General features: G+C 39.3%; 1 protein-coding gene across 10 annotated transcripts in view; it reads right to left on the minus strand.

Moving 5' to 3' along the window:
• foxp1b (forkhead box P1b) overlaps window positions 1–13,649 on the minus strand; it is a 492,035-nt gene that overhangs the window by 275,003 nt on the left and 203,383 nt on the right. The window contains exon 1 of one of the 10 annotated variants that reach the window (XM_080183570.1): window positions 12,184–12,203. The exons of the other annotated variants lie outside the window; for them this stretch is intronic. The gene's annotated coding sequence lies outside the window, so the exon portion shown is untranslated. Of the gene's footprint in view, window positions 1–12,183; window positions 12,204–13,649 lie in introns of those variants that run through there. 10 annotated transcript variants of the gene reach the window in all.

The raw sequence follows: 13,649 nt of genomic DNA on the forward strand, positions 1-13,649 counted from the left end.
CCTTGGATTAGAACCAATAGTTAAAGTGCCACACAAGCCACATATTCTTCATGTTGAATACCATTATAAAAAATACAAAATCTTCAAAACAGATGAGTCTGGACAGGGCATTATTTTTCTCTCAGGTTTCTTTTTTCCCTTTCCCTCCTAAAAGCACAGATTACAAAGCTCAGTTTGAAGAATCACTCTCTGGTACCTTATCCAAAATCATCATTATTCGTACAATACTTTCAACAGTCAATGCTGGGCTACTGGTCTATATCGGACAACTCAGCAGGGCACAATTACTGCTGGAATTCTTCAGTTGTGTACCATTGACTAAAGATATAGGCCGGGATTCGCCAATTTTGTCCACAGCTGGGACTGTCCAGTGAATGGAGTTTTGGCTGAGCGCCAAATTTTGCATACTTGTTAGCAGCGGTGGTAGGGGTGTACGAGACTGGAGAATTCCAGCCTACATCCCCAAACACAAATCTCTAGCAAAGCGCACTCAGTGATATTTCTATAGCTAACCCATTGACAATGCAGCCAATTGCAAATGAATTTAGATCAGTTTATCATAGAATCCTGCAGTGCAGAAGGAGGCCATTCAGCCCATAGAGTCTGCACCGACCACAATCCCCATAACCCCATGCACTTACTCTTGCTGGTCTCCCTGACACTAAGAGGGAATTCAGCATGGCCAACCCCTCTAACGCACACATCCTTAAACTGTGGGAGGAAACCAGAGCACCCAGAGGAAACTCACGCAGACACGGTGAGAATGTGCAAACTCCACATAGATAGTGACCCAGGCTGGGAATTGAACCCGGGTCCTTGGCACTGTGAGGTAGCAATGGTAACCACTGTGCCACCCCTATGCAGCAGAGGCTGAGGAATCAAACCCAATCAGTACAGCTCAAAGATAGTGGGTGGAATTTTCTCAAAAAAAAACTCAAAGTATCGAATGGGCGAGAAAATGGTAGGTTTTCTCACTTTTTTTCAGCTAGGTAAGCATGCTAAATTTACGGTACTCTGTGCATAACAAGAGCCATCACGTGATTCTCGCCAGTAGGAGAATGGGTGGAGTCTCGGTTCACCTGTGAAGCTGGCTGCTGAGTGCAAAAGATGCCATTTTTTAGGCGCTCCAATCTCCTAGTATACTGCATACACATCCTACCACCACCCTCCACAACATTATTTTACAAATGAAAAAGAGGTTATGCTGATGTTTGCTGCTGAACAAGCGTCAGGAAAAATTCAGGTGACCACATCACACAGAAACAGCTAAGGGCTATTTAAAATAACCAATAAAAATAAATTACCTGGCTATTAATCTCATGGCTGTTCTTGGGATTTTGTTGAGCATGTATTTGCCACTACTGTTCCTAATTGATGACAATGATCAAACTTCAAAAATACATAAAAGGATGTGAACGTTTTGGAGCAAGTCTTGAGACCATGAGAGACATATATACTCGTAAATGGCTTTCCTTAATACATTTAAGAACAAAAACAAAGAAAGACAAATACACACAATAAATTTTCAATTCAATTGAGGAGCAAGAGAACAACACAATATCTAGACAGCCAATAGCATAACCCAGGGGATGTAACAATGAGATCCCCTTGCTATTGGAACTGGATATTGTAATTGATTATTGACATAACAAAAGAAACACCCCTGTCTCTTTTGCGGACTTGTTCTCTTTTTTTTTGCAATACCTTTCAAACTAGTCACCCTCTCTAAAGTTTATTTATTAGTCACAAGTAGGATTATATTCACACTGCAATGAAACTACTGTGAAAATCCCTTAGCGGCCACACTCCAGCGCCTGTTCAGGTACACTTAGGGAGAATTTAGCATGGGCAATTTGTCTTTCGGACTGTGGGAGGAAACTGGAGTATTTGGAGGAAATCCACACAGACATGCTATAAGCAGCCCCTCTGGATTAAAGGTGACTTGCTTCCACTATAGTTCAATGTTTGATATGATGGCTGATAAGTCCAATGTGCAATCTGCAGACAATACTATATGCAAGGCAGGTTGTGTGTGAAGGGTCAGGGAGATGAGGTATGTGGGGTTTTTCTGTGCTCCCTCCAACACCTCAACTTCAGCCCTGTGTACTCCCAATGAAGTGCATCGCTGTGCTCAGTGTCTTTCCAAGTGAACCTTCTCCATTTTGATTGGTCACAAGCCAGGGATTCCCGTGAGGGGAGTTTGTTCTTTTCAGAGATGCTTTGAAGACATCCCGAAAATGTTTCTGCTGTCTCCTGGGAGTCTCCTGCCACAATTGATCGCTGAACAGAACAATTGCTTCAGGGGTCTGGCGTAAGGCAATTGAGCAATGTAGCAGAGCTGTTTTTGAACAACGTTGGGCATGTTGGCATGGGAGAAGACACAGAATTTGACTATTTACCTTACCATCAGATCTGAAGAATCTTGCAAAGGCATCACTTGTAGTACTTCTCCAGTGCCTTGATGTGCCTGCTGTAAGTTGTCCGAGGTTGTGAAGCATACGGGAACAAAGGGATCATTACTGCCTACTAAATCATAATGTTAGTCTCAGGTTTGTGATCCTGGTCCTCAAATACTCTTTTCCTCAGCCATCTGAAAGTTGAGCTGGCACACTTGGAGGCAATAATCAGTTTCCAGTCACCTCTTAACAATAAGCGCAAATCTGTTCTTCCAGCACATGGGCACAGGTTTACCCACGCTGTTTGATTCCAGTGCCTGCAAAGATGGGTTTTTCTTTCTACTTTATTCCTGACCCCATAAATCAGAGTTGTCCATTTAAATAGAGCAGCTTTTGGCTCTCTGTGCCAAGATAATTGTCAGAGCTCTTGCTTCATCTGCACCACTGTTTGCTTTAATTTCTCTTTGCTGTAGATGGTCTGTTTGTCTGTATTACGTATTTCTTCTATAACTGCCACACAACCATGTACATGTGCATCTTGAAGGAAACATCAATGTTCATGGCCTGTTTGATCCCTCTGCAGTATGTTCTGGATTGCTGCATAGCCATACAACTGTGCAGCATGGAGCGAATATTGACCTGGCCCCCTCTACCTGGCCATTTACTTTCCCTACATCATTTTATTGAGAACTGCTGGTGTGATATTAAGAGATACCAGTCTTTCACAGTCCACAGATTAGGTCGACTGGCCATGCTCAATTGCCCCTTAGCGTAAGGGTTAGCAGGGTAAATATGCGGGATTACATGAATAGGGCCTGGGTGGGATTGTTGTCAGAGCCAAATAGTTTCCTTCAGCACTGCAAAGATTCTATGATTGAATCAACCTTCATATTTCTGCCACCTCCAGCATGATGCCATCTTCCACTTGCCATTGAGCATTCTGAAATGGAGACTATTTCCCCCATGACGCTCTGAAAAATTCCTCAATCTCGTGCCCCCAGTATCACCCCCACCTTCCCATGCAACTGCAGAAGTTGCAACAAGTGCCTTTTTAAGTCCTCCCTTCCCACAACTCTTTCTGATTCTCTGACCCTTTACACCACCGGGATTCTCTGGCCCACTGGCAGTGCACCCGTAGCCTGAGGATTTCCTGGCGGTATGGGCTATGTTCAATTGGGAATCCCATTGACAGCAACGGGACTAGAGAATCCTGCCACCAGTGGTGCTCTGCCTTCCACTGCCAAGAAACAGGTGGCTGGGAGGCAGGAGAGTCCCATCCTATGATTCACTCCATCCAATGTAGTGTACCGCATTCACTGTTCATAATGTGGTTGTCTCTACAATGGGCAGACTAACATTGATTGGGTAATTCCTTTGTGAAACACCTCTGTTAAGTCTGCAAGCATGATATTAAGCTTCCAGTTGCTAGTCTGATCTCTGTCCACAGCCTCCTACACTGTTCCAATAAAGCTTAAGGAACAACACTGAGTTCAACAATTTCAGATTATAACTAATTGTCCCATTTTCCCAAGGGCAACTGGTGGTGTTGATTTTAATATTGTTTTCTGCATCTCCTCTAGACCATCTTTAATTGCTTTATTTGTCTGAATACCATCTCCTTTTACTTTACACCATCATTTCTTTTGTCATTCAATCTTCCCCACTTTTCAGCCTAACACAGACATTACCTTTTGTTCTTTGCCCCTTTCTTCACCCTCTATCACCTGTCGAACGTTCTTAATTCTAACTAACAAAAAGGCTATAGACGTGAAGAATAACTCTGCTTCTCTCTCCACAGATGCTACATGACCTTCTGAGTATTTGCAGTATTTTCATTTATTTTTACTTCCGATTACTAATATCCACAGTAATGAGACATTCCACAGGCTGACCCTTCTGGCTTTTGCACACATTCTCATCATCCACAGTTTATTGTGTCTTTATGAAATCTGCACAGATCTGTTTTGTTCAACAACACAAATAGCTGTGAAGAAGAGTCATCTAGACTCGAAACAATAGCTCTATTCTCTCTCCACAGATGCTGAGACTTTCCAGCATTTTCTGTTTTTGTTTCAGATTTCAGCATCTGCAGTAATTTGCTTATATCAAATTTAACATAACTCAGTCCCAAAATGTGAATCCAGCTGAGGCAATATGAAGTACGCATCTCAACATCACTGGATACACATTCACAGTTTATTCTGCTAAAGCGTTATTTATTCCACATTGGAAACATTGTATTGTAAAAGTCATCACCATGAATCCTTAAAAATTTTAAAAGTTGAGGAACAAATGACGACTTGCGTGAAGTCATGGTTAGGCTACACCCCAAATATAGCATTAGGCTTCTCCCTACAGGAGGAAAATAACAGTCCTGGAGAAAAGGTCTGCCAGATGATAGAGTTGATTTTACATGGAAAGGCAAGAGTAACAAGCAAGATATACTCTGAATCCAAGATGTTAAGGGTAAATCTGTTCAGAGATTAAAAAGAGAATGGATAAAGATTGATTTACAATACAATCAAAATTATCTCAACGTCTGGCTCCCAAAGTTAAATACTCTACAAGATATGCAAGATGGAAAATTAGAAGCTTTTTTTCATGCAAACAGATATCGGAATGAGCAATGCTTTTCTACAGGTGGCAATAGGTGTGGTATCAACTTCGGTGTTCAAAAGGATATTGGATGATTATTTAAAAGGAGCACACGAAAGAGTATGACGAGTGAGTGACAAAATGGAAATAGTCTGAGAGGAAGGAAAACTGATCTCTGCAAAATCACCAAGGGAGCTCTAAACTCAACAGAGAGTCCCTATGTTTGCTTAAAATCTAGGTGAAAAACAGCAGCAAAAATGATCAATCGCACAGGTCAGACTGAAAAATACGCAATGCCATGCAGCTTGTGGACAGTTTCCAGCTGTCCAAAGCTTGGCCTGCCCTTTCCCAAAGCATGGTTTTGACCTCAGAACTAGATGCTATTTAAAAGGTAAGCTCGCTGGTGGAGCTGGCTGCTGAGCTCTTGGGTCGCCTTTACGCAGGCAGCCCGATTTCCCACTGCACACTAGGACCCCTCTCACTGTCCACACCCAAATAGTAATGATGTTGGATATACTGCACATATTCAAGTACACTATGTGCATCTGACTAACAGAGTTACAGTTCTGGGCAATATCACCTTTGGACAAGCAAAAGCCTTTGAAGTAAAAAACTTTTATCTAGGTATTAAACACAAAATGATTACTGAGGATAAAAAGAAAACAGCAAATGAAAATTAATTCTAGGAAACATTCTGAGTGATTGATGGTGAAACAGTAACAGTACCATTTCTGGTCTTGCAGTGAACAATGACGGCGTAGTGACCAAATTAACATTGGAACTCCTATAACAGTGCCACCTACAGCAAAGCATAACAGTTCAGTTTTACAGATAAATATAGACATTTTTACATCTGATTTCTCATAAGAAATATTTACATGACAACTTTCAATGGAATTGTGACCCCACGTTAGGATGATTAAAGAAATGAAGTGCTGAGGAATCTGGCTCTAATGTTTAGAATCTTGTAGTACATGGAACAAGAGTCCATAGCAGCCTTAAAGCAAATATTGAGAACTGGTTTGTAGAAGCCAATATGCCATTATAACTTAATTATGAATATGTCATGTAACTCATGCCAGACCAAAGTACAGAGCTTGTTCAGCCTCTGGCATAAGATTAAATCCATCTTGGAGGTTTATGGGCTTCATTTGATTATATTTTTTCCCACTCTGCCAGGACCACAGTGCCTTTATATAAATGAGGAATGGAGTCATATGGAGTAGAAGAGTCCTTGATTCAACTGTCATTCTTTGGTGACTTAACTGATGTTGACCATGCCGCTCAGTAATTTGAGTTGGGAACAGTGGCATATGAAAGAACAGATCAATCAGCATCATGGTCCAATGTATTCCACCCCACAGTTGAGTAAGCTCATAGTCTGGGATCACACACAAATAATGGCTATTTGTTTTAACTTATACCGGATACAAAGCATCTGCACAACTGTACCCCCAAAAGAAGTTTCCTTTCCTTCAGGAGAGGAGATATTGGCAAAAGAGAAGAAAAAAGTCAACTCAATAAGGAGTAATCTCCTTCATACTTGGGACATATCCCTAGAAAATGATGAATGAATCAAATGGATACAATGTCAGAATTGACAATGTTTTAAGTTTGGATACTTGTAAATATTAGTCCAAAGATAAACAAACTCCCACAGACCATGCTCCTTAGCAATTCAACTTTGTGTTCATCCCCGTGCTTGTTTTCCAATGGTTGAGGCCACTGGTGGAATCTTCCAGTCCAGCTCCTGCCTACGCTGTCCCAGTCCTGCACTGGAACGTTATCTTGATTTCCTGAGGCGGGACTTGAACCCATAACTTTCTGATTCAGAGTCAAAAATGCTATCAACAGAACCATAACAATGTTGAATAACTAACAGGAGTGATTACACTTGTGCATGTCTTATGCCCTGATAATTTCAAGATAGATGACTCATTTTGCATGCCAGATATGACACTGACTTGAAAGCATAAACTAACTGCAGACAGAATGACTCAATAAATAAAGAAATTGCCAGATAGGAGCTGGAGGAGCAAGCTCACCACTAATCAGTTTGCTAGGCCTATAGTAATATTTGTTTTACTAAGCTGTGACTAACTTCTTGTTGGAAAAACACACATTTATATTGTATCTTTCATAACCTCAGGATGTCCCATAGTGCTTTACAGCCAATGAAGCACTGTTAAATCGCAAGAAATAGAGCAGCCAATTTACACATAGCAAACTCCCACGAATACAATGTGGGGGATTTTCCAGCATCCCCATGCCTGTTTTCCAGTGGCTGAGGCCAATGGCCACTGGTGGAATCTTCCTGTCCAGCTACTGCCTACGTCATCCCAGTCCTGCTCTGGAATGTTATCTTGGTTTCCTGGGGTGGGACTTGAACTCGTAACTTTATGATTCAGAGTTAAAAGTGCTACCAACAGAACCATAGCTAATCATAAGAATGTTGAATAACTTCTGTATTTGACAAAAAGTTGTCTTCAAGAGTTACAAGAGTGCAGTTAAAAATTATTCGAATTGGCAATTATGAGATATTTTTAACATATTTAAAGTAAGGAATAAAACAGACGGGCAATCATCACCATTATTGCACCAGACTAACAGCAGTGATTACACTTGTGCATGTCTTATGCCTGATAATTTCAAGATAGATGATTCGTTTTGCACGCCAGATATGACACTGACTTGAAAGCATAAACTAACTGCAGACAGAATGACCCAATAAATAGAGAAATTGCCAGATAGGAGCTGAAGGGGCAAGCTCACCACTAATCAGTTTGCTAGGCCTATAGTAATATTTGTTTTTGTAATTCCTTACTATAGGTAAACTATCAGTTTGAAATATAAATATCCCCCTTTATGATTCAGTCAGTAAAGGAAGCTTACAACATATACTGCTGAAAAATGACAGGTAATTTTCAAAGAAGCACAAGGTTTGAACATCTTCCTTTTGTTTGCATTATCTGGGAGGTTGAGGATGCTATAGTTTCCTGCTGCTTTCTCCTTGCCTTAGCCAATCAGAGTTGATGCGCCGACCAATTGGTATCCTTTTCTATTGAAGATGAACTCTTGTCATCATGTGAAATCTGGCATTCTTGCATTTGTCCCTATAAGTGCAAGATGAAAAGCTTTGGCAACTCGTCTTTCCTTTCAGCAATATTCAAGTTCTGATCTAGCAAGTGACTATTTCTAATATATAGTTAGTTACTTGAACCACACAATTCAGAAGACCCAGTTTTAATTCCTTATATATGCTGATTTGGATGATCTCAGCTGGAGAGACGATACAATTAAGGTCAGCAACATTCAGGGTGAGGATGAAGAAAACAAGTCATGAATGCTCTTGGAGTTCACTACCCAATTACTATTCAACTGGAAAGTGAAAACGTGTGGGATTGAGTAAAGGATAAAATTCATTTCAGTTGCAATGCTCCCCACAATAAATAATCAACTCTCACTTTCACTCCCTAAGAACAGCCACTTGGATGAGCTAACAAAGGACAACAGGTGCCCATGTATGAGTCTGGCATCACCCAGGGAGGAAGCCGAAAACTAGAGATAGGAGGAGGTGATTTGACAACAGAATATTAGTGCTTGGGTTTTACACCTAGTCAGCTTGTGATTCTCCTGTCAATTAAAATGAACGAGGGGAAAATTGCAAGCTGGCCATGCACAAGCCTAGAAATGCAAAATCAGAATAAAGTGCTAACTTATTGATGATAAGTTATTAAAAAAATGCTTGTGTGCATGCTGACAACAGAAGATGCTTAGTAAAAGGTTATTTCTTCACAACGGGGGATTCAGCATACTGAATAGATTCTATATCTAGCACACCAAACCAACTATATTTCTTTTGTTACTAACATTTCAGAATAGACACGGCTACCATATGGCACACAGGAAACACAGTTGTGCGATGATATATACAAACATTCATTCCTTTAGATTCATTCTCTTTTTCTACAACTACATAACAAATGGTAAAAACATGCTTTCATCATGGAACAGTCTACACAACTATTGGCACATACACCATGGGATCGTTCTATGGCAAAATGTTTGTGTATTTTTTCCAGCTAGTTGATTAATATGCTATAAATCTTAGAGTCTAGCCTGTCAAATGAAAAGCAGGATTACATCCAAACCTGTCAAGATTAGGAAAACTTATCTTGTTCTGCTGGAACAGTATCACTGTTAGATTCATATCAAATCTTGCAGAGCTATCTCATATTTCAGAAAAATGTCTCAATTTCTTTTAAAAGTTTTTTTTTGATGAACACTGGAAACACGTTAACACTTTCAAAACACCATCAGTTTATTTTATCCCAAGATACATGCACTTTAAAATAATCCAAAAGCAATCTTCTGGTTTAATATCACTCCAATTATATAGCAACAGAAGATCTGTATAACATTATTATTTCAATACTTGAATGTACAACACAATTCATAATGAATACACATTTGTACCTGAAATCCATTGTTCCTGGGTTTGGGATGTTCACTTGCTGATTGCTCTCTTACAAAAGGAACGTGGCTAATGTTTCAGTGCTCTATTGCTGACCCTGCTGATCTCTTACTGTCCTATTTAGATGACAATCCTTGAATCAACACTGTTACTGGTTGGGATTTCTGTTTACACCTATTTAAACGTATATTAAATTGCAATCTGTTAAGCAGATAAAATGGAGGTGTAGGGCACAAGGCTAAATACAGAAGTACCCTGTCTGGAGCTCCCACCTTTAATGAAATCAGTTTTTAACAACTCTTTTTTGTTAAATATAGCTAGTGTCAGGAGGATGCGTCCAACTCATAAAGCACACCAATGACAATGTACAGTGGCAGTAATACAAGGACATAGTTCATCATGACATTTCTAGCTATTCCCAACTGATTAGGGTCATTATGTTGGAGGTCTGATTTATGTTGTCATTTCCTCTCACCGATCCTGCATCAATGAATCTTAATGAATTGGTAAATAAGGGTGAAGATTACACTCTATGACACAGAAACATTCCTCATTCTCAACATCAAGATTTATGTAGCCAATTAGTGACTAACAGAGAAAATTGGTTGGCAGAAAAATCATATTCTTTATGGTACAACAAATAAAAGTCCCCCTCTAAAGGACACAAAACAAGTTCATAAAATATGTTGTTTTCCTGGCAGATACTTACAAAAAAAAAATGGAAAAGAATATGAAAATGATTTGGCAAAAAGTGCTTAACCCCTTTTTGTGCCAGAGGCGGCAATGTTTTAAATACAAGACATCTCTACCTATTAAAAAATCCTCAAAATAAACACTTGGTATATAATGAGTCCCTTTATCTGTTACATATTGTCTGTAGCTTTAGTGCGGTATGCCTACTCTCCACATCAAACAACCATCACCACTACTAGAAAGTGGGCTCATCAGAAAGCAACTCAAAAGGCACTGTGTGAAAAGAAGTGGAAAATTAAAGCTGAGGCTGTCTAGGAAGGCTTTAATTTACTGGCGTGTACAGTATGCAAATGAGATTACACAGCTTAACTGCATCATTTATGTCCATAATAACGGCATCATCATTACAGGGCTCAAATTAAATTACACCATAATTAGCATATCAAAGTGATTGGTTAAAGTTTAAAACAAATACCCAATTTTGTTAATGAACAGCTGTAATTGTCATGTACACTCCAATGAAAACACCCTAAACAAATATATGCTTAAGAATCAGTTTTTAAAATTCTAATGCTGAAGAAGCTAGGAGAATCAAAATTGAAACAGTAAATTACCAAAAGGCTGATGATACAAAATTTAAAGATGTAGCTTTTCATTTTATTCACTAAAGAACCCATTAAACCATAAGCTCTGGAGAACTATGTAAATTATCTGCCTTTCAAGGTAGAGCTGGGGCAAATCCACTCCATCAACTAATGATGGACCTCATTACATGCAGAGAGTATTCATAATGAGGAAGCAGCCGCCCGCCATTCCACATTCTAACATAAATCCCTATGAAATGTTAATATCTCACTTCTAATTAGAGAGTACCAAGTCCAAATGTGCCTTCATGGGTAATAAGTAGCAAAATAAATTTCTGTTTTAATAGTACGTTGCACAAGCATCACATATATGGTTATTTTTTTAAATGTGAGAGCACTTGCAGTTTTTGCTTCCTTGCTGTTTTTTGGTGACTACAAAAATGCAATCAACTGATAGGAATGAAACCTTTTGTCTTGCAGTAATGAATATAGAATCCTTTATCCAAGTCTTCAAAATCAGTATTAGAAAGCGGTTTTCATGCAATGAAATGTCCAGCTGGAGTTATTAAAACACTACGTTCACGTTCACATTGAAATCAACAACAAAATAAACACGGAAACCAGAAATGAACGTCATTGTATAAAAAAACATTTTTATATGAGTCAGTCACATCATTACCTGTGTCAATTTAAATATTTTACTATAATCAGTGCGTAATTACAACAGCAAAAACCACATTCATTTTAACTACAGTAACTTTTATAAACTGAAGGTATCTTGTCACCAGTTACATCCTTCCACAATACATTTTACTAAAGCACCAATAATTTTAGTGCCAAGAATTGCTCTAATCTGAATGTCAATTTCTTGCAGTAATCAAACAGTGTAATTAAAGAAGAAACATGGCATTTAGTTCTGCAGATTATCAAGAGCTGCAAGATGTACAGCTGAAAATCATGTCCACAACGGAACATCCTTGATCACATTCCTTTACACAAACCACCAATATGAAGCACCACTTCTTCACAGAAAATACGTTCAAATTTATATTGACAAGTTTACTATCAAAGCCCAAGTCCAACATAACTTAGCAAAACTGAACCTTGGAATCACAACCTTCTATTTTACAGATTACCACATGCTTTCCACATGTGACTATTTCACGCAAAATAAAAAGTTGAACTTCATTTAGTACTATTCATTAATTTTGTAAAATATTAAGAAAAATGCAGAGAGGAAAAAGGATTTTCACAATGCAGTACTTTTTTTCTCTTCAAACACAGCTATCTAATTCACTTTTTTTCCACTGACACAGGTCCTAGTACTTAATTTCTCTTTCTAAACCTTCTCACACTGTAGGTCGAACCGTCAAGCACTAGGAAGACAACCCTCCAAAAACCACTTGTCCCTCCCACAGTGTCCCATTGTGGAACAACCTACCTTTGTTCTAGTGTTACAGATAACTTGCGAGCCTCAGTAACATGAGGATTTTGGAACGGATGTGAGGTCTCAGATGAGTTGCAAGCAGATGAGAAAAGATGGGCATGAAAAAAACTCAGCACTAGCTGACAGCCACTGCCAACACAAGCAAGTATTTACAGCACTATTTACACTAGAGTGAGTGCACCTCAGCCCGAACACGTTCAGAACTGATGGCATTTTTTTTCCATAACTGGCAATTAAAACAAAACGCACAGCTCTGTGATTGTTTTGGCGACTGAGGACAATGATACACAAAATCAGTATTTAATCACTGGGATATGTCTTTGGTGAGTAGCATGAGGGGTGACAGAGGTTCAGGCCTAAATCAGCATGCTTACCTTAATGTTCCTAATAAAAGGAACCTTCAAACCACTACTCCTGATAACTCAACTGAGGTGTAAGCAGAGCTCCATCTCAAGGAAGCAGGCGCTCGCTGTAAGCTCTCTACAGAGCAACAGAGACACAAGTGATTCACATGGCCAGACATATAAACTACAACAGCTAGAGGGAACTGTAATGCTTGGGCAGCACGGAATAGCAGGTTTACACACACAGTGTCCAGTGTCAGAGGAAGAGAGTTGCTTAGGATTTATGTGACACCTTTTTCCGGGAAGCCTTTTGTGGAATTGTACAGTTTGTTTCTTATTGTCCTCACTGCTGGCTCTAAACACAAGCTGCTAGAAAATGTTCCCCGTGGGGGCCCCCAGACCCTGCGTGCTGCCTTTACAGGGAGGTAACCATATTAGGATGTGTATGGTAAAGTAAACAATAACATACTTGCAATGAAATGGAATTTTTTTTTCCAAGCTAATGGTGTTTGTCAGTCCTCTTTTAGCCTTTCCCACTGTGCAGCTTTTTTGAAACACTGCTCTGTTTATGTAGGAAATTTTTTGTCAACTTAAGACAAGCTTCAGACCTTTATACAAAATAAACAAGTACAGAATCTAATAATGCTTTACTGTTGTAAGGGAAAATAATGTTTAGAACATAAAATCAAGCGTGCAGTGGTTCTGCTATTCAATATAACAGTGTTTAAAAAAAAAGCTAAATTCATTCATTCTCTCACAATCCCACTACACACACACACACACACACACACACACATCAAGCTTACAGCTTTGAAGGAAAGATGCTGTGCATAAACTACTCTGGAAGTCATTTTAAGTTAAAGATGCACACCCCAACTACTGTGCTGGAATAAAGCTTAATGCACCACACAGACATATCAGAATCAATAAATCAAGGTAACAAGTATCAGTTCACAAGTTCAAAGGCATGGTGGCCAACTCTCTGCATCTTAATGCTCAACCAGTAATACTCTATCTCTCCGTTCTTTGTAGACAAGATCAGGTTTGAAAATGGCATTTTTTTCTAGGATCTAGCAGATGTTTTCTTACACATGCATTGCAGGATGCTTCAGCCTT

Source organism: Carcharhinus amblyrhynchos, chromosome 3 (assembly GCF_965287045.1).
Source record: "Carcharhinus amblyrhynchos chromosome 3, sCarAmb.v2.hapA, whole genome shotgun sequence".
In the NCBI taxonomy this organism is placed as follows: Eukaryota; Metazoa; Chordata; class Chondrichthyes; order Carcharhiniformes; family Carcharhinidae; genus Carcharhinus; species Carcharhinus amblyrhynchos.